The sequence below is a fragment of the Pelobates fuscus genome, chromosome 3 (genome assembly GCF_036172605.1).
Source record: "Pelobates fuscus isolate aPelFus1 chromosome 3, aPelFus1.pri, whole genome shotgun sequence".
In the NCBI taxonomy this organism is placed as follows: domain Eukaryota; kingdom Metazoa; phylum Chordata; class Amphibia; order Anura; family Pelobatidae; genus Pelobates; species Pelobates fuscus.
In genome coordinates this window covers 118,346,102-118,368,189 of record NC_086319.1, presented here as the reverse complement: position 1 = coordinate 118,368,189, position 22,088 = coordinate 118,346,102, and positions in this window count along the sequence as shown.

The following is a 22,088-nucleotide window of genomic DNA, read 5'->3' as shown; positions in this document are numbered from 1 at the left end:
TTCAAGATAGGCAGGTGGAAATAGCTGTTGGTCAGCTGTGATATGAGTTATAATAGCACAACTCAGTAGTGATAGGTTTTGTGTCCCTGTGCCAATACATCTCATTGTTTGACAGCTAAGAAAATTGTAGTCTTGAAGGTTCAATATTTTTTTCTCATATGAAGCTCTGTTCACAAAAATTCCAACCAACCACATTTGCATGATAATTTAAATTGAGATTGTGTGGTGTGTATATTATGAAATATTGAATAATTTATTTTTCTAATGATCTTTTGTTCCTTTTAACTGTGGGGCTAAATGTATTCCAAGACAGAAAATCATTTTGAGGCAAATCAAGTAAGTCAACTAAAAATAATTTCTGTATTGCTTGTTTTGATGCCAATGTCAGTTCATGGGCAAAATTATTGTTAGATAGGTAGGTGTATTGAAAAATATTTTAGATGCATGTTTCTGCATGTTTGTGTTATATATCTATATAAAGCTGTTTCACAAAATAAAACCAGTTACAATTTAAAGTGAATCTATAACACCAACATGCAGAAAATGCAGAAAAAAAATAATAATAATATAGTGTGTGTGTGTGTGTGTGTAAAATGGCATAGGCTTGAATTTGTGGGAGGAGTTTTCAAAATATAAACTCAATCACCCTACTATTAGAACTTTATATTAAGGATCCAATGATGACAATTCCTAGTTTAGTGAAATTATCTGGTTGGATGAAATATGATTAGAGAAGAGGGTGAATATTCAACAGTTTGTAAGATGGTTAATTCATTACACCCCTTTTTTACATATATAATCTTAGGACGCTGCTTAAAGTTTAAATAACCCCTGGGTGATTACCATACTCCTACTATTATACATAGGAATTAATGACACAACTTTTATTACATACTCCTTTCATTTGACGCAAGATCAATTTATAACTAACACATTTTCATTGATGAATGGATTTCTTACTTCTGTCTTTGCACATGAGGATATATTTATACTTTTTTCTTACTATCTCACAAACTGTTGAATTTTCACCCTCTTCTCTAATCATTTTTCATCCAACCAGATAATTTCACTAAACTAGGAATTGGCATGACTGGATCCTTAATATAAAGTTCTAATATATTGGGTTCAACTAAATTGCTCAACCGCTCAATGAATATTTCAAAATTACATAAAAAGATCAAGAGATTCTGTTATCAATATACTATCTATATAGCCCGTATTAACAGTTTTCTTGCATTCTCAGAATAATGACTTAATTCTTGTAGGTTAGCATTTTTACAACACTTTAAATAACATATAATAATTTCAGTACCCAAATTTACTAAACAAGCCTGGTATGCAGCCCAATTACATAAGATCACTCCTACTAAAAAGGAGTTTCAAATCTGATTGGCCACATCAAGTGTCAATCTTTACCTTCACCACATGACTGGTTAGGATCTGTATCCAATGAAACCATGTCTATGATTATTTAAACTTCGGTTATGGAGGTTAACTGTTCCCATTGAAGAGCCACCAAACCAGCAAAACGCATGTCTGGGCTCCCTCCTAACCTGCAGGAATGAGCATTAGCTAATTGATCATAATTTATAAGATACTTTCAGGACAGACAATATTTTCCTGCAGATGTACAAAGTGGATTTTTTTTACGCTGCATGTAGACAGTTAGACAATGATTGTTAGAGATTTTTAGGTCCCCATGAAGGCACAGTCTATATTTCAAACCATGCATGCAATAACCACTTTGTTTCCCTTTCTCATTTACATGCACTGTTTCTATTGGGACAAATAATTATCTTAGCAGCAGTACTATCAAATTCAGGAACATCGATCTTCTGACTGACTAGGGATCAGCTGGATATTCAGAGACTCTAGTGATTTTTGCAACATTGTTTCTTCATATCGCTACTAGGTTTTCACAGTATAGTTCTTATGAGACATGTCGAAACAGGCAGACTGCTATTAGCTCCATACCTTTCAAGTGATAGCATTATTTAACCCTGTGTGCTAGTTTCTGTTAAACTAGGCAGATTGACTAAAGCTCTGTACCTTTTAAGTAATAGAACCATTTAACCCTTAGGGTAAGCTTTTGTTATAATAGGCAGACTGCCAAAAGCTCTGTGCTTCTCTAGTGATATCATCACTTAACGCCCAGTGTAAGCCTCTGCTAATAAAAAGGCAGACTGCCAAAACCTTTTCAAGAGAGAACATCATTTAACCCTTAGTTTAAACCTCTGCCAGAAAGGGACACACATTTCAGTGCTTATGATCCTTCCCCTGAGCATCTCTCTGTTCAGATAAGCAACTGAAATTTGGAAAGTCTTTTGTATATACTTTATTTTGGAGTATATATTTTACTCTTTTTCACCTTATTTTTTTTAAATACTATTTTTATTATCAATTTTGGTTTGGGATTATTAACACTTTCTTAGAATTTCCTTCTTTTTTTTGTTATTGTTTAGTGAGCACTTTGATATTTATTTTTGGTAGCACCTTAGGAGATATCGTTTCTCCATTCATTCTCTATGCTTCAGCAAATTAGTTAGTAAATACATGACATTAAGACATGTCAGTAGTCTTAAAAAGCTAGTTTCACATCTTTTAAGATACGTTAGACAATACAAATATCTATACATTGCCTTACGCTAGTGGCAGAAATATATGACCTGGCATATACATAGCAATCTTGATATAGATGTTCTTTTTAAAATATATTTAAATCCTGCATCTAACAAGTTCTAAACCTGCATAAAAAACATGAACCATGAAATGATTTAGATAAATGTGCACATTCCTCTAGCATAATGTGTTAAAAGAAGTTAGGATGAATTTAATTATTTGTGGAGCAAACTTATCCCAGTGGATGTAACATCCATACATAAACACCACTGTGTAATCTGACTCATTCACTTAGGAATAGTACCACTTAATATATGCATAAAACAAAACAAAAACAAAATATGCAATGTAATACGGTTTGTAATTATAGTGAAAAAAAAATAGCAAAGGTGCTACTAACTCATTTGAGTGCATACAAGACTAGCTCTCACACCCAGTGCACGTGGGTTTCTCACATATCAAGTAAGCTTCTAGTGTATCTTTTTACTTTGTAATAAAACATGTTATTTGTACTACTGCTGGGAGGATGTGAACTTGATTAGTCTAAGAAGAAAGTGTCACTCTAATAGTCAAACCACACAGATATTTGGAGCTGTATTATTTGTGCTCCCAATACAAGTGAGTGTATTAATTTGCGTTCTGTGGAAGGCATTTAAAAGCATATAATCTAGGCATAAAATATGTAAACAATCATGTCAAATTCAAAGGCTAACACAAGCCAAATAAACAAGATTTAAGTTTATGTGGGCTGCAATATAAAAAAAAAAGTTTGACCTCGGCCAACACAAACTAAAATTACTCTTAGCATTTTCATGCAAACATATGTAATCCCTGGTACATATATATACTTTACTCAAAAGTTTCACTTCAAGTGACTTAATACGCCCCCCCCCCCAATCTAATAAACAGCCTCCCGCAGCCCTACATCCCACCCTAATACACTGCCTGCTCTCCCTCCACTCTAATTTATTACACTGCCCTCCCCCTCCTTTACGCCAATTCAACACACTACCCCCTTCCCACTACTCTAATACACTGCTCCCGCCTTCTCCCCCCCCCCAATTTAATACACTGCCCTCCCCTCAATTTAATATATTACCCCCACTCCCTGCCCCCAAAATATAATACACTATACTACAGGAATGTTCCCCCAAGCCACTTTCTCCCTACCTTAAGTTGTCTTCCTGTCCAGCCCAGCTTAATCTTCTCTGCTCAAGCAGGACACATGCTCCTCTGTCACTGAAAGCAGCAGGAAAGGGAGAGTGGCTGGCCTGCTCTGCACACAGCCAGCCACTCTGCGCACTGTAGCGCTGCCGCGGATCCGCCAGATTTGACTCCATAGGATGGAGCATTTGATCAGCTGTGTCCCAGAAAACGGCAACATAAACATAAGAGACAGCAACATGAACAGAGAGAACCATGCATGATTAGTGTGCAATAAATGTATAGCCAAAATATGGATTATGAATGGACATATGATTCCTGGGGGTTATGAACAAAATTACTAAAGAATAAAAATCACAAAGAAAAATACTAATGATAGTAATAATAATTTTAATGGTAATAAAAAGGAGAAATGGAGAAAAGAGAAATAAAAAAAAAAATAGAAATTAAAAAATAAAAATAATAATAATAATAATAATAAAAATAAAATAAATAGAAATTAAAAAAATAGAAATGAAATAAAAATACAATAGAATAAAATAATATATAAATAAAAATTAAATAAGAATAAAAATAAAAATCGTGTGACTTAGAAAATGTATATGGATATATACATAACATGGAACACCCCAGAAAATGTCCGTTGACCATCCATCAATATATAATAATATATTAAAACAAAAAAATATACAAGAATTAGATAAAAATAAAGAATTAAATTAGTCCAGCCAAATCTATATTCATATTGAGGCCTAACTTGAGGGTTTTTTAAATACAAAATCCATTGGTCTTTTTCTTTGGCCAATCCTAAAGATCTATTGCCTCCTCTCCAATTAATTGGCATTTGATCTATTCCTATAGTTCTAAAATTATACAATTAGAAGGATGGGCATGTAGTACAGTGTCTAGGGTCACTGTGATCAGTTTTCCTTTTTCGTATATTATTAAAATGTTCCTTTATTCTTACGTGTATCTTACGTGTTGTTCTGCTCACTTATTGAGCTCCACGGCCGTATTGTAGCATATAAACCATGTAAGAAGAGGAACATTGTACACGCTTTTTAATTTTATATTCCTTATGAGTATAGGTGCCAGTAAAAAAATTTGCAACACTCTTCTGGTGTATGCATGTTGAACAGTTACCACAACTATGGAATCCTTCTCTATTTTCATACCCACTGTTTTCACTGTTTTTATCAGCTCGGGGCTGATTTATTTTTAAGATTGTCTGCTCTTTTAAAAATCATAACCGGACGGTCAGGGATGATCTTTCCCAAGATATCGTCATTTTGGTGAATATGCCAATGCTTTTTAAGTACCTTTTCAATCTTTTTTGCATGAATATTATATTGGATGACAAAGGCATATTCAAATTTATTTTGCCTGACTGTTTTTTTATCTTTAATTTTATTTTTATTTTCTATAAGGAGTTCCGATCTATCTAAGTTCCTTACAAATGTTTTGTCTATCTCCATTCTTTTGTAATTATAACCCTTATTGATGTACCTAGTTTTTATTAGCTTTGACTGTTCATCAAACACTCTTAGATTCTAACAGTTTCTCCTGATTCTTGTCATTTGTCCCTTAGGCACATTATCTAGCCATAAAGGGCGATGTAAATTCCTGCTATTAATGGCAGTGTTGCAGTAAGTTGGTTTGAAGAAGGTTTTCGTATGTAATTGATCTTCTTCCACATATAAAGTTAAATCAAGAAAATCATTCTGTGTTGCATGTATGGAAGATGTAATCATTATGGTTGATATAATCAATAAAGGAGTACAGGCTTTCAGATGACACTTCCCACACTATCAAAACATCCTCTATGTAGTGTCGCCATAGGACGAGACTGCCCCCCAAACAAGGGCCCAAGTTGATTTACAATGACTCCCAATGGGAGACATGTAAATCGGAAAAACCCCAGGCAAATATTGTTCTCATGGCGACGCAAGTAAAAAAAAAAGGATCAAACCAAAAATAGTTCTGAGTAAGAACAAAATCAATACATTTACGAAAAAATAAAATTGTATGTCACATAGATCACTCTGTAATTCCAAAATTACCCTAATGGCTTTTAGTCCCTTCAGATGAGGAACATTAGAGTATAGGGATGTTACAGCCACTCTGGCTAAAAGAAAGGAGGATTTCCATTCTAATTTAATTTCTCCTTAATTTCTCCTTTTTATTACCATGACAATTACCATCATTAGTATTTTTCTTTGTGTTTTGTATTCTTTAATAGAGTTGAGCGGACACCTGGATGTTCAATTTGACCCTGGACCTCATAGAAGTCAATGGGGACCCAAACTTTTGGGCACACAAATGGCTCTAAAAAAGTCCTGGAAAGGGCTAGAGGGCTTTAAAAGGAAGTAAAATGGGGGTAAGAGTAGGACAAGTGCCCTGCAAACAAATGTGATAGGGTAATCACTTAAACTAACATAAAATACATAAAAAATAAAAATACAGTTGAGCCATAAAATAGCACTAGATTCAATCTTTGATTTTAGCTTTGGAAGAACATAAATCAAAATCTAAAGCATGGCTATCAGGAGGATCACCAAATTTATCCATTTGAGAGAGGGTTGGAGTGCAGGGTATTCTCTTTCATTGTTCAAACTGAGCTCAACTCCTGATGCATGGAGAAAAGGCCTTCACAAGCCTCTGCTATTGTGTACATAGAGAGAAAAAATGTGAAAACTGAATCTGGAGAACACTCATATATAATGGGTGTAGACCAAATTTGCCTTCAGATATATATACCTCAAAATAGTAAAAGTCACATGTACAGGGGAGGGAGAGGGGAAGACTAGGGTAAACCTTTATTGAAAAAGCAAACAAATACGATTTGAGTTAAAAAAGGCCACAGAAGATGGCCACAGAAGTGCCAATACACACTAGGATCCAAAAGGTGGGCAAATAAGGTATCGTAGAGTAGACTTTAATAAGGAGCCAAAAGCTCCAAAGTATAAGTATCTGAATAGAAATCTAATAAAGGGGATACCAAGGAGGGGCAGGAGAGAAAAAGGCAAACAAACAATGTTCATATAAGTGCTATGGACCCCTAGGTCCGAGATATTAACACAAAAACTGTGTATATAGCACTATATACATGAGAGTCCTAGGGAGTAGAAGGGCTGTGGTTGCTGCCAGGGGCAGGTGTTATAGAAAGTGGGGTACACAGGAGCGAGGGGAATGCTCCAACAAAAGGAGGCACAGACTTGCTGCTACACAGCGCAGCTAGTGTCCACACCTTAACCACATACCACACAAACGTCTCAAAACTTGCCCTGGGCTAGCTGTCTAGCTCACATCTGTGAGTGTCAGAACTAACTGCTACTTCAAGGCAGCCTCAAGATGTCCCTAGCTCCCCAGACAATGCAACATGCAAAAATATATCAAAAATCTCTCCCACCCCTTAGTAGGTAAACCACATAACGGAGATTCCAAATATTCAAAGTGTTAACCCATCCAAATAGGAAACATAGAGGTATAAATAAAATTATTCGACTCAATCTTAGGAATTAGCGTCGGCTCAAATCATTCCAAGTTGAGAGTACAAAGTCTAGAAGTGAGCATCGGCTCAAAATGAACGCTCAACGCGCGTTTCGGCGTATCTACACGCCTTTGTCAAGAGCTGAAAAGTCAGTGGGCTCGTTGCCGGTTTTTGAAGGGGAGAAGGTGCTCCCATTGGCTGAGAACCGCCAATCACATTGCAAGAGGCGTTCCCAAAATGCCCCACGTGGGTTCTCTTGCAAGTGCCCTCCCAGTGTCGGAACGCCGCCAAACAGAGTGTAGGGGGCGTTACAGGGTTATACCACGTTTATCATGTTCCCTCCTCTCTTAGATACCAGCCACTCCGAAACGGGGGCGGGGGGAGGAGAGACCAAGAAATCCGTTTGAGTCCAGAATTATAAATGGGTATGCCAATGGGTCCCAATGTTATTATTCATGCTCACATTAACCAAACTCGCACCTGTATAGCTGCAGAGCCCGACACACACAGGGGACATGAGAGAAAGCATCGACACACAGGCAATGATCCAAGACCAATCGGACAATGAACAGCAGGAGATCGGCGAAAATCTCCCAAACAGTGCCAATCGAGCCAGACCTCAGACAATATATCAATCAACTCCCTAGTGGACCTAGTCTTTTGAGGCGAGGAAAAAATGGCCCAGTATGATACCCGACATCATCAATCCAATGGCACACAGAGTGATGTCACAGACTGAGCAGTGCCTGACACACTGGGGAAACCAAAAGTTTTTGTAGATATTCATATAGCTTGCACAGATGTGCAACAATTTTATTTAAAAATGTACATAGAGTGAATATTCCAGACCCATAGATACCGGATACATAGTATTATTCCCATATTTGCTATTATTTATACTTTTGGCAAACTAGTGATGGTGGTAATCAGAAAAGAACCAATAGAAAATGAGCCGAAGCTTACATATTATATTGCCAAAACACATATATGGGAGGAGGGGACCAAATATATCCCGGTCAACCATAGTCCCACTGACTATAGTGAGAGGAGAGAGATCCCACCTCCTCCCCAAAAATATAATGTGTACAAAAATTCTTATAATAAGACACTACGGTTGCATTAAATTGACGGGTCCTCTATCCAAGAAGGTATATCTGATGGGGACATTAAGTAGGAAAAAGGAAGAAAACAACGAGAAAAAATGGAAGATAGTAAATGATAATAATGAATAGTAATGGATATATAGAGAAAGATATGGACATAGCATATCGTTCAGTGGAGTAGTGTTTCTGAAAATAGACATGAATCTAACATACCATGTCATTCAATATAGTGAGGTATCGGATTTTTCAGGTTTTTCAAATACTGGATTCAACTAGGAAATTAATCGTCATTCTAAAAGGTTATTAATGTACAAAGTTAGTTATAAGACGATGCCCTGGATCTTATAGGGTACGGCATTAGTGTATTTGGAGGGAATGGGCTATCTTTAGTCAAATAAATAGGGGAGAGACAGAGTTTGGTCTCAAAGTAGTAGTCAGGAGGGAGATATTCATCTTATTCAGATGAATGGAGAAAAGGAAAAACCCTCATTAAGCCCCTTGGGGTTTAGGGTCTTCAGTTTGAAAATCCACCTGCATTCCTTCTGGCGCAGGATTTTGTCGAAGTCCCCCCGTCTTTGTTCTCGCTTCACCAGTTCTAGCCCACAAAAACGTATGTCTTTGGATGAACCCCCATGTTTATCTTTAAGATGTCTGGAGATTGGTGTCTCCATACGGTTTTTTGTGTACATCTTGCATGTTCTTTCATGCGTTCCTTAAAAGGGCGGAAGGTCTTACCAACGTACATAAGTTTACAGCTGCAAGTGAGGAGATAGACTACCCCCATAGAGTTGCAGTTGAAAAAATGCTTAATTTGGAAAGATTGTTTACCTTCACTGTCCTGGACTCTCTTAGAGTCTCTTAGAATGAGTCTACAGGCTACACATCTGCCACATTTATAAGTACCAACTGGGATCGAACCACTCAACCAGGTGGTCTGGGGGTTCTGTTTGGCCACGTAATGGCTGGGAACCAAGATGTCACGTAGGTTCTTCCCCCTACGAGCAGTAATTGTAACCTGCGGCGTCAACACTGATTTTAAGTGGGTGTCTTTAAGTAGGATGGGCCAGAATTTTCGGAGAGACTCTTTTACTGTATTCCAGCCAGTATCGAATGTACCGATCATTCGAATGATTTTATTTGGAGTGGTTTTAGAATTAGATGGTTCTAATAGGAGGTCCTCCCTATTAGTGAGAAGGGCCCTTTTATATGCCTTTTTCAAGCATTTGTTTGGGTACCCCTTCTCTTTGAATTGTGCTCTCAGGGCTCTAGCCTTAATTTGGAAATCTTCTAGGTCCGAACAATTTCGTCGGAGTCTGAGATATTGTCCGGTCGGGATCCCTTGTTTAAGGACTCTCGGATGATGGCTCTCCCACTTAAGGAGGGAGTTGGATGCTGATGGTTTCCTAAATAAAGTAGTTTTAAGGCAACCATCCTCACAAATCGAAATTGTAAGGTCCAGGAAATTAAGAGAGGACCCGCCAAATTCAGCGGTAAACTTAAGATTGTCCTCATTATCATTAAGGAGAGAGACAAATTGGTCAAATTCGAAGCTGTCACCTTGCCAGACCAGTATGATGTCGTCGATATATCTGTACCAGGCTAGGATCCTGGGCCTAAATGGTGCAAGTACATCAGAGATTTTTATTTGTTCCTCCCACCACCCAAGGTGGAGGTTGGCGTATGACGGCGCACACGCCGTGCCCATTGCCGTTCCTCTCACCTGGTGGTAGAACTTTTTATGGAACAAGAAAAAATTATGCGACAAAATGAACCTCAATAAGTTTAAAGTAAATTCAGTGTGTGCCTGATATTCACTCCCCCTCTTTGTGAGGAAGAACTGGACGTGTTCAATTCCTCTCTGATGCGGAATGGAGGAATACAGGGCCTCAACGTCCAGACTACACAGATTGGACGTGGGCGGAATGTGGAGGTTCGATAAAAGATGTAATGCTTGTTTTGTGTCTCTGATGTACGAGGGGAGATGTTCCACAAATGGTCTGAGGATCTGATCAATATACAGGCTCCCATTTTGGGTCAGGTTATCGATCCCAGATACTATGGGGCGGCCCGGTGGGTCCTCCAGACTTTTGTGGACCTTCGGCAGGCAGTAGAAGGTTGCTATCCTTGGGGTTGGGTTAAGGATAAAATTATATTCCTCATTGGAAAGCAACCCTCTACTGCGTCCCTCGTCCAAAATCACCTTATACCCTCCAAGAAAGGTGTTGGTGGGATCCGACTGTAGTACAGTGTATGTATCTCTATTGCCTAGAACATCCTGGACCATTTTCTCATATTTAGATGTGTCCATTATAACCACGTTTCCCCCCTTGTCAGCTTGTTTGATTATAATGGAATCATTATCCTTTAGTTCTTTTAAAGCGTTTTGTTCTTGGTGGGATAGGTTCTCGTTCGGGTAAATACTAAGATTTTTAGTTTCAATGCACTCAATCTCATTTTTCACAGCCTCCAGGAACAAGTCAATGTTCCTGAAAGCAGAGAAGTTTGGAGTGAAACGGCTCTTAGGTTTGAGATTAGTATGTTTAGAGGAAGGTCCAGTTTCGTTTTCATCGAGTAGAGATACCAAATTGTTAAGGCAGTCAATGTCGCTGCTAGTCAGACCCAGGGACCTTGCTCTCTTCTCCTTATTTAGTTCATGAAACTTATGCAGTGCTAGTTTTCTCACGAAAAGGTGCAGATCCTTTGTCCATATGAATCGATCAAAATTAGGGGTAGGGACAAAGGATAGCCCCTTTTCCAGAATCTTATTGTGAGAATCATTGAGCTGAAAGGAGGATAAATTAATGACCTGTAATTGCCGTACCCTATAAGATCCAGGGCATCGTCTTATAACTAACTTTGTACATTAATAACCTTTTAGAATGACGATTAATTTCCTAGTTGAATCCAGTATTTGAAAAACCTGAAAAATCCGATACCTCACTATATTGAATGACATGGTATGTTAGATTCCTGTCTATTTTCAGAAACACTACTCCACTGAACGATATGCTATGTCCATATCTTTCTCTATATATCCATTACTATTCATTATTATCATTTACTATCTTCCATTTTTTCTCGTTGTTTTCTTCCTTTTTCCTACTTAATGTCCCCATCAGATATACCTTCTTGGATAGAGGACCCGTCAATTTAATGCAACCGTAGTGTCTTATTATAAGAATTTTTGTACACATTATATTTTTGGGGAGGAGGTGGGATCTCTCTCCTCTCACTATAGTCAGTGGGACTATGGTTGACCGGGATATATTTGGTCCCCTCCTCCCATATATGTGTTTTGGCAATATAATATGTAAGCTTCGGCTCATTTTCTATTGGTTCTTTTCTGATTACCACCATCACTAGTTTGCCAAAAGTATAAATAATAGCAAATATGGGAATAATACTATGTATCCGGTATCTATGGGTCTGGAATATTCACTCTATGTACATTTTTAAATAAAATTGTTGCACATCTGTGCAAGCTATATGAATATCTACAAAAACTTTTGGTTTCCCCAGTGTGTCAGGCACTGCTCAGTCTGTGACATCACTCTGTGTGCCATTGGATCGATGATGTCGGGTATCATACTGGGCCATTTTTTCCTCGCCTCAAAAGACTAGGTCCACTAGGGAGTTGATTGATATATTGTCTGAGGTCTGGCTCGATTGGCACTGTTTGGGAGATTTTCGCCGATCTCCTGCTGTTCATTGTCCGATTGGTCTTGGATCATTGCCTGTGTGTCGATGCTTTCTCTCATGGCCCCTGTGTGTGTCGGGCTCTGCAGCTATACAGGTGCGAGTTTGGTTAATGTGAGCATGAATAATAACATTGGGACCCATTGGCATACCCATTTATAATTCTGGACTCAAACGGATTTCTTGGTCTCTCCTCCCCCCGCCCCCGTTTCGGAGTGGCTGGTATCTAAGGGAGGAGGGAACATGATAAACGTGGTATAACCCTGTAACGCCCCCTACACTCTGTTTGGCGGCGTTCCGACACTGGGAGGGCACTTGCAAGAGAACCCACGTGGGGCATTTTGGGAACGCCCCTTGCAATGTGATTGGCGGTTCTCAGCCAATGGGAGCACCTTCTCCCCTTCAAAAACCGGCAACGAGCCCACTGACTTTTCAGCTCTTGACAAAGGCGTGTAGATACGCCGAAACGCGCGTTGAGCGTTCATTTTGAGCCGATGCTCACTTCTAGACTTTGTACTCTCAACTTGGAATGATTTGAGCCGACGCTAATTCCTAAGATTGAGTCGAATAATTTTATTTATACCTCTATGTTTCCTATTTGGATGGGTTAACACTTTGAATATTTGGAATCTCCGTTATGTGGTTTACCTACTAAGGGGTGGGAGAGATTTTTGATATATTTTTGCATGTTGCATTGTCTGGGGAGCTAGGGACATCTTGAGGCTGCCTTGAAGTAGCAGTTAGTTCTGACACTCACAGATGTGAGCTAGACAGCTAGCCCAGGGCAAGTTTTGAGACGTTTGTGTGGTATGTGGTTAAGGTGTGGACACTAGCTGCGCTGTGTAGCAGCAAGTCTGTGCCTCTTTTTGTTGGAGCATTCCCCTCGCTCCTGTGTACCCCACTTTCTATAACACCTGCCCCTGGCAGCAACCACAGCCCTTCTACTCCCTAGGACTCTCATGTATATAGTGCTATATACACAGTTTTTGTGTTAATATCTCGGACCTAGGGGTCCATAGCACTTATATGAACATTGTTTGTTTGCCTTTTCTCTCCTGCCCCTCCTTGGTATCCCCTTTATTAGATTTCTATTCAGATACTTATACTTTGGAGCTTTTGGCTCCTTATTAAAGTCTACTCTACGATACCTTATTTGCCCACCTTTTGGATCCTAGTGTGTATTGGCACTTCTGTGGCCATCTTCTGTGGCCTTTTTTAACTCAAATCGTATTTGTTTGCTTTTTCAATAAAGGTTTACCCTAGTCTTCCCCTCTCCCTCCCCTGTACATGTGACTTTTACTATTTTGAGGTATATATATCTGAAGGCAAATTTGGTCTACACCCATTATATATGAGTGTTCTCCAGATTCAGTTTTCACATTTTTTCTCTCTTTGACATTATCTGGGGTTAAGCCCCTTATATACCTCTAGTAACCCATTTTGGAGTGTGTGGGAGTTGTCTAGTCCAACTACACTCACCCCTCCCTTCCTATCTATTTTCATATTTAAAAGGTTTTAGTACCTAAGGGTTACTATTTATAAGACACAGACCATGACGGGTTTTCTATCCAACAAACAGGATTTTAATACTTGGTGTAAGGACGCCGAAAATGTATTTTCAAACGAGAAATTAGGAAATGAACAGTCTTCTCCAGACATTTACCAATCATTCAATATAATTACTAAAGTCTATAAACAGCAAATTAGGACCTGCTGGGAAATATCGTCCCTTGAAAATTACATTAAAAAGGAGATGATCCCCAGAGGTCTAAGAGTACGGAATGTCCCTACGGCGTATACTGATAATGCTGAATTTATGAAAGAGTGGGAATTATCAGCGGGCACATGCTCAAGGAGGTTTATGGAAATTATCTGCACCTTCGAAAAAGCTAAACTAACCACCACCAATGTGAGCTTAGAGGAAGAGATTGAAAAACTTAATCAGTTTAAAGGGGAATCCAGTTTTCTGAGCCTAGAAAATAAACTGAAGTTTAACCTAGACAGATACCAGGAAACTATTAAATTTAGGAAACACCAAAAGTTTATAAGAGACTCTCGTGATTATCAGACAGGCAATATCTATAACTTCCCGAATCGCCGGCTACGACGAAACTCTGAGAATTACATTACCTCAGAGTACGACTCATCAGATACCGATTCCAGCAACTTACCTTCAGAGTCCCAAACCCCCACAGCCCCTAACACTAGCAACCCCCGTGGGATCCTCAAAAAGGGAGTGGATTTTTTAGACATGAGCCACCAGGAGGACTACCCCAATTATCAAACACGGTACCAATCAAGGAACCGAGGGGGGAGAACAGGGAGAAGGGGGGAGGGAGGGAGAACAAGACGCTATTAATTGCTCAACCAGCCTCTCAGCTCAGGGACACTCCAAAATTACAGGTCATTAATTTATCCTCCTTTCAGCTCAATGATTCTCACAATAAGATTCTGGAAAAGGGGCTATCCTTTGTCCCTACCCCTAATTTTGATCGATTCATATGGACAAAGGATCTGCACCTTTTCGTGAGAAAACTAGCACTGCATAAGTTTCATGAACTAAATAAGGAGAAGAGAGCAAGGTCCCTGGGTCTGACTAGCAGCGACATTGACTGCCTTAACAATTTGGTATCTCTACTCGATGAAAACGAAACTGGACCTTCCTCTAAACATACTAATCTCAAACCTAAGAGCCGTTTCACTCCAAACTTCTCTGCTTTCAGGAACATTGACTTGTTCCTGGAGGCTGTGAAAAATGAGATTGAGTGCATTGAAACTAAAAATCTCAGTATTTACCCGAACGAGAACCTATCCCACCAAGAACAAAACGCTTTAAAAGAACTAAAGGATAATGATTCCATTATAATCAAACAAGCTGACAAGGGGGGAAACGTGGTTATAATGGACACATCTAAATATGAGAAAATGGTCCAGGATGTTCTAGGCAATAGAGATACATACACTGTACTACAGTCGGATCCCACCAACACCTTTCTTGGAGGGTATAAGGTGATTTTGGACGAGGGACGCAGTAGAGGGTTGCTTTCCAATGAGGAATATAATTTTATCCTTAACCCAACCCCAAGGATAGCAACCTTCTACTGCCTGCCGAAGGTCCACAAAAGTCTGGAGGACCCACTGGGCCGCCCCATAGTATCTGGGATCGATAACCTGACCCAAAATGGGAGCCTGTATATTGATCAGATCCTCAGACCATTTGTGGAACATCTCCCCTCGTACATCAGAGACACAAAACAAGCATTACATCTTTTATCGAACCTCCACATTCCGCCCACGTCCAATCTGTGTAGTCTGGACGTTGAGGCCCTGTATTCCTCCATTCCGCATCAGAGAGGAATTGAACACGTCCAGTTCTTCCTCACAAAGAGGGGGAGTGAATATCAGGCACACACTGAATTTACTTTAAACTTATTGAGGTTCATTTTGTCGCATAATTTTTTCTTGTTCCATAAAAAGTTCTACCACCAGGTGAGAGGAACGGCAATGGGCACGGCGTGTGCGCCGTCATACGCCAACCTCCACCTTGGGTGGTGGGAGGAACAAATAAAAATCTCTGATGTACTTGCACCATTTAGGCCCAGGATCCTAGCCTGGTACAGATATATCGACGACATCATACTGGTCTGGCAAGGTGACAGCTTCGAATTTGACCAATTTGTCTCTCTCCTTAATGATAATGAGGACAATCTTAAGTTTACCGCTGAATTTGGCGGGTCCTCTCTTAATTTCCTGGACCTTACAATTTCGATTTGTGAGGATGGTTGCCTTAAAACTACTTTATTTAGGAAACCATCAGCATCCAACTCCCTCCTTAAGTGGGAGAGCCATCATCCGAGAGTCCTTAAACAAGGGATCCCGACCGGACAATATCTCAGACTCCGACGAAATTGTTCGGACCTAGAAGATTTCCAAATTAAGGCTAGAGCCCTGAGAGCACAATTCAAAGAGAAGGGGTACCCAAACAAATGCTTGAAAAAGGCATATAAAAGGGCCCTTCTCACTAATAGGGAGGACCTCCTATTAGAACCATCTAATTCTAAAACCACTCCGAATAAAATCATTCGAATGATCGGTACATTCGATACTGGCTGGAATACAGTAAAAGAGTCTCTCCGAAAATTCTGGCCCATCCTACTTAAAGACACCCACTTAAAATCAGTGTTGACGCCGCAGGTTACAATTACTGCTCGTAGGGGGAAGAACCTACGTGACATCTTGGTTCCCAGCCATTACGTGGCCAAACAGAACCCCCAGACCACCTGGTTGAGTGGTTCGATCCCAGTTGGTACTTATAAATGTGGCAGATGTGTAGCCTGTAGACTCATTCTAAGAGACTCTAAGAGAGTCCAGGACAGTGAAGGTAAACAGTCTTTCCAAATTAAGCATTTTTTCAACTGCAACTCTATGGGGGTAGTCTATCTCCTCACTTGCAGCTGTAAACTTATGTACGTTGGTAAGACCTTCCGCCCTTTTAAGGAACGCATGAAAGAACATGCAAGATGTACACAAAAAACCGTATGGAGACACCAATCTCCAGACATCTTAAAGATAAACATGGGGGTTCATCCAAAGACATAAGTTTTTGTGGGCTAGAACTGGTGAAGCGAGAACAAAGACGGGGGGACTTCGACAAAATCCTGCGCCAGAAGGAATGCAGGTGGATTTTCAAACTGAAGACCCTAAACCCCAAGGGGCTTAATGAGGGTTTTTCCTTTTCTCCATTCATCTGAATAAGATGAATATCTCCCTCCTGACTACTACTTTGAGACCAAACTCTGTCTCTCCCCTATTTATTTGACTAAAGATAGCCCATTCCCTCCAAATACACTAATGCCGTACCCTATAAGATCCAGGGCATCGTCTTATAACTAACTTTGTACATTAATAACCTTTTAGAATGACGATTAATTTCCTAGTTGAATCCAGTATTTGAAAAACCTGAAAAATCCGATACCTCACTATATTGAATGACATGGTATGTTAGATTCATGTCTATTTTCAGAAACACTACTCCACTGAACGATATGCTATGTCCATATCTTTCTCTATATATCCATTACTATTCATTATTATCATTTACTATCTTCCATTTTTTCTCGTTGTTTTCTTCCTTTTTCCTACTTAATGTCCCCATCAGATATACCTTCTTGGATAGAGGACCCGTCAATTTAATGCAACCGTAGTGTCTTATTATAAGAATTTTTGTACACATTATATTTTTGGGGAGGAGGTGGGATCTCTCTCCTCTCACTATAGTCAGTGGGACTATGGTTGACCGGGATATATTTGGTCCCCTCCTCCCATATATGTGTTTTGGCAATATAATATGTAAGCTTCGGCTCATTTCCTATTGGTTCTTTTCTGATTACCACCATCACTAGTTTGCCAAAAGTATAAATAATAGCAAATATGGGAATAATACTATGTATCCGGTATCTATGGGTCTGGAATATTCACTCTATGTACATTTTTAAATAAAATTGTTGCACATCTGTGCAAGCTATATGAATATCTACAAAAACTTTTGGTTTCCCCAGTGTGTCAGGCACTGCTCAGTCTGTGACATCACTCTGTGTGCCATTGGATCGATGATGTCGGGTATCATACTGGGCCATTTTTTCCTCGCCTCAAAAGACTAGGTCCACTAGGGAGTTGATTGATATATTGTCTGAGGTCTGGCTCGATTGGCACTGTTTGGGAGATTTTCGCCGATCTCCTGCTGTTCATTGTCCGATTGGTCTTGGATCATTGCCTGTGTGTCGATGCTTTCTCTCATGGCCCCTGTGTGTGTCGGGCTCTGCAGCTATACAGGTGCGAGTTTGGTTAATGTGAGCATGAATAATAACATTGGGACCCATTGGCATACCCATTTATAATTCTGGACTCAAACGGATTTCTTGGTCTCTCCTCCCCCCGCCCCCGTTTCGGAGTGGCTGGTATCTAAGGGAGGAGGGAACATGATAAACGTGGTATAACCCTGTAATGCCCCCTACACTCTGTTTGGTGGCGTTCCGACACTGGGAGGGCACTTGCAAGAGAACCCACGTGGGGCATTTTGGGAACGCCCCTTGCAATGTGATTGGCGGTTCTCAGCCAATGGGAGCACCTTCTCCCCTTCAAAAACCGACAACGAGCCCACTGACTTTTCAGCTCTTGACAAAGGCGTGTAGATACGCCGAAACGCGCGTTGAGCGTTCATTTTGAGCCGATGCTCACTTCTAGACTTTGTACTCTCAACTTGGAATGATTTGAGCCGACGCTAATTCCTAAGATTGAGTCGAATAATTTTATTTATACCTCTATGTTTCCTATTTGGATGGGTTAACACTTTGAATATTTGGAATCTCCGTTATGTGGTTTACCTACTAAGGGGTGGGAGAGATTTTTGATATATTTTTGCATGTTGCATTGTCTGGGGAGCTAGGGACATCTTGAGGCTGCCTTGAAGTAGCAGTTAGTTCTGACACTCACAGATGTGAGCTAGACAGCTAGCCCAGGGCAAGTTTTGAGACGTTTGTGTGGTATGTGGTTAAGGTGTGGACACTAGCTGCGCTGTGTAGCAGCAAGTCTGTGCCTCCTTTTGTTGGAGCATTCCCCTCGCTCCTGTGTACCCCACTTTCTATAACACCTGCCCCTGGCAGCAACCACAGCCCTTCTACTCCCTAGGACTCTCATGTATATAGTGCTATATACACAGTTTTCGTGTTAATATCTCGGACCTAGGGGTCCATAGCACTTATATGAACATTGTTTGTTTGCCTTTTCTCTCCTGCCCCTCCTTGGTATCCCCTTTATTAGATTTCTATTCAGATACTTATACTTTGGAGCTTTTGGCTCCTTATTAAAGTCTACTCTACGATACCTTATTTGCCCACCTTTTGGATCCTAGTGTGTATTGGCACTTCTGTGGCCATCTTCTGTGGCCTTTTTTAACTCAAATCGTATTTGTTTGCTTTTTCAATAAAGGTTTACCCTAGTCTTCCCCTCTCCCTCCCCTGTACATGTGACTTTTACTATTTTGAGGTATATATATCTGAAGGTAAATTTGGTCTACACCCATTATATATGAGTGTTCTCCAGATTCAGTTTTCACATTTTTCTCTCTTTGACATTATCTGGGGTTAAGCCCCTTATATACCTCTAGTAACCCATTTTGGAGTGTGTGGGAGTTGTCTAGTCCAACTACACTCACCCCTCCCTTCCTATCTATTGTGTACATAGTTTATACTAAGTGACCCATAGGTTGAGGAGTTGGTGACCGTGGCGGTCGAGGTGGAAGCAGCGGTGGAGGAGGAGGAGGAGGTAGCCAACACTGTTTTTTATTTTTTTATTTTTTGTTTTTTTTTAATTGGGGTAGCCCCCAAAATATTGGGACACATAAAAAAAGAAACATTTGCAGCCTGCGGTGCATTTCTTGCAGTCCTGATGCATGGAAAAATGTTCAACTCCTGATGCATGGAGAAAAGGCCTTCACAAGCCTCTGCTATTGTGTATATAGTTTATACTAAGTGACCCATAGGTTGAGGAGGCGGTGACCATGGCGGTGTAGGTGGAAGCAGCGGTGGAGGAGGAGGAGCTAGCCAACACTTTTTTTTATTTTTTTATTATTCTTTTTGCAAATTTTACATATGTAACATCACAGACAAAAACAGTTCAGAATTAGACATAGCCTTTGATTTACAATGGAAGGATATATGAACTGTTGAGTAAACTCAACACACAAAAAAACACAAATATCACAATTTAAAAGGAATGAGCGGATTAGGCAGGCCTAAACTATAATAATTAGGTTACTTCATAACTTTCCTGAATTCAGTACCATAGGGAAGAACTAGAGTGATCTTTATAGATAAGGATATTCATAACAGAGAACGCAACAAGGTATATAGTTATATCAGATTATCTAGCCAAGGTAACCATTTCTCATCAAATTTTAAGTGGCTATCATATTGAAAAGATATTCCCCTTTCCATATCGTGTTGGTATTTAAGCTGAGTTAGCACTTGGGTCCAAGATGGAGTCTTTTTCTGTACCCAATATCTTGCCATTTCTATTTTTATGGCCATCATAAGTTGGATTATTAGATATCTATTTTGAGTTGAGAATCTTCTTAAATTAAAATGAAAAAGAACAAATATTGAGTTATGTTCCAAATCTTCTCCCATTAAATCTGATATAACTCTAAATGCTTTATTCCATACAGGTCTTAAAAACTTACATCCCCACCAGATATGTTTAGAGCTACCTTCAGCACAAGTACACCTCCAACAAAGTTTGGAATTATCAGGGTTGATTCTATTTATAATTTTTGGTACCCCATGCCATTGATGAAGAATTTTATAATGGAGCTCTATGATATTTAAACAATGCAACCATTTTTTAACTTCTTGAATTGATCTATACCACTATCCTAACTCGATTGGAGACCCACTTTCTTGTTCCCAATTTTTCCAGGCTTTTGGTTTAGTCTCGTTTTCTTCCTCTCTCAATATTTCATACCAACTAGATATCGATTTACGTTTAGTATTACTTTTAAATAGAATATACAAAGAAACCAAGCTAAAAGATGGCACAGTAATTTCTAAGTGACTAAAATATATTAAAACAAATAATAGCAGCACCTTATAAGTGTAAAAGCTCAAAAACACTAGAATACAAATAGTTAAAACATAAAGTGCGCTGTGTCTTTAAATAGCTATGCCTTCACAAAATTGTGCAAAATGCAACACTCACAAAAGTGCTTCAGTGCAAAATGTGCAAAACAATAAATGTTGTGACTTGTGCATAGATTCTTATTGTACAACAAATTGTGATAAAAAAGTGTTAATTTTGTGAAATAATATAGTTTTACAAACCCAAATTGGTAGAAGTAAATGATGCTCTACATATAAAAAGGAGACAAAACATATAATAGTATAATACTGTAAAAACACATGAGAATATTTAAAAATGTGGTATAACACTCACAAACACAGAGCAGGTAAAGAGACTGCTCAGGCTGTAATCGCTTGTACACTGTAAACAGTGTCTCCAGGGAGTAGACCTCTGGAATCCAATAGGTTAAAAACGATGAGGTGGCCGTCTCAGTAAAAATAAATTTTATTGCATAAAACTAATCTGCAGCCTTCAATATACAACTTCTCTAGACTGGATTATACTCGCTTTGACTCCACTCCGAACTGGCAAACGGACATCCAGATACCGGTTCTCTGGATGTTGTAAGAAGTGTCCCTCGGTCTTTCAAGCGTCCAGTCCTCCTTGCGGGCTGCGTGCTGTGTGCTAGCGTGATGACGCGTTTCGCCGTAAAGGCGTCCTCAGATCACGTGTTCCTGTGCCGACCATCCCATTATAACAGCCTCCAAAAGTGGGCGTACTTCAGTCATTAAGAAAAAAGTCATTGAGAAAAAAGTCCGATATGTCCATCTGGCTGAATTCAGCCTGCTAATCAGAAAACTTTTAAATCTTAAAGAGACATACTCAAAATTACAAGTGGTATTATAAAAACATAAAAAATACATATAATCAAATACATTATTAGGAAATAAGTTTTAAATAAGAATACTTTCAAATGATATTACCTTACATGTGCATAATTAATTTAAAAACGTCTGGCAATAGTAGAAAAGAGGGAACAAAAATTGTTAAAGGGACCATATCACATAAAATTAAAAAGGTCAAACTCAATATTAAGACCGGAGGGTTGCAAGGTATTCAATCTATAAACCCATCTCATCTCAACTTTTCCTATTTGTTGTATAAAATTGCCACCCCTCCATGACTTCTTAACATTCTGGATGCCTAAAAACACAAGGCCTTTTGGGTCCATATATGGTACTTCTTAAAGTGAGCTGACACACTGTGCAACTCATACCCTCTCCTTATATTATAAACATGTTCTGCTATTCTTTTGTGCAGAGGCCTAATCGTTCTACCGACATATTGCAGTCCGCAGGGACTTATTAGTAAATATATCACATTTCTTGTAAAGCAAGTGA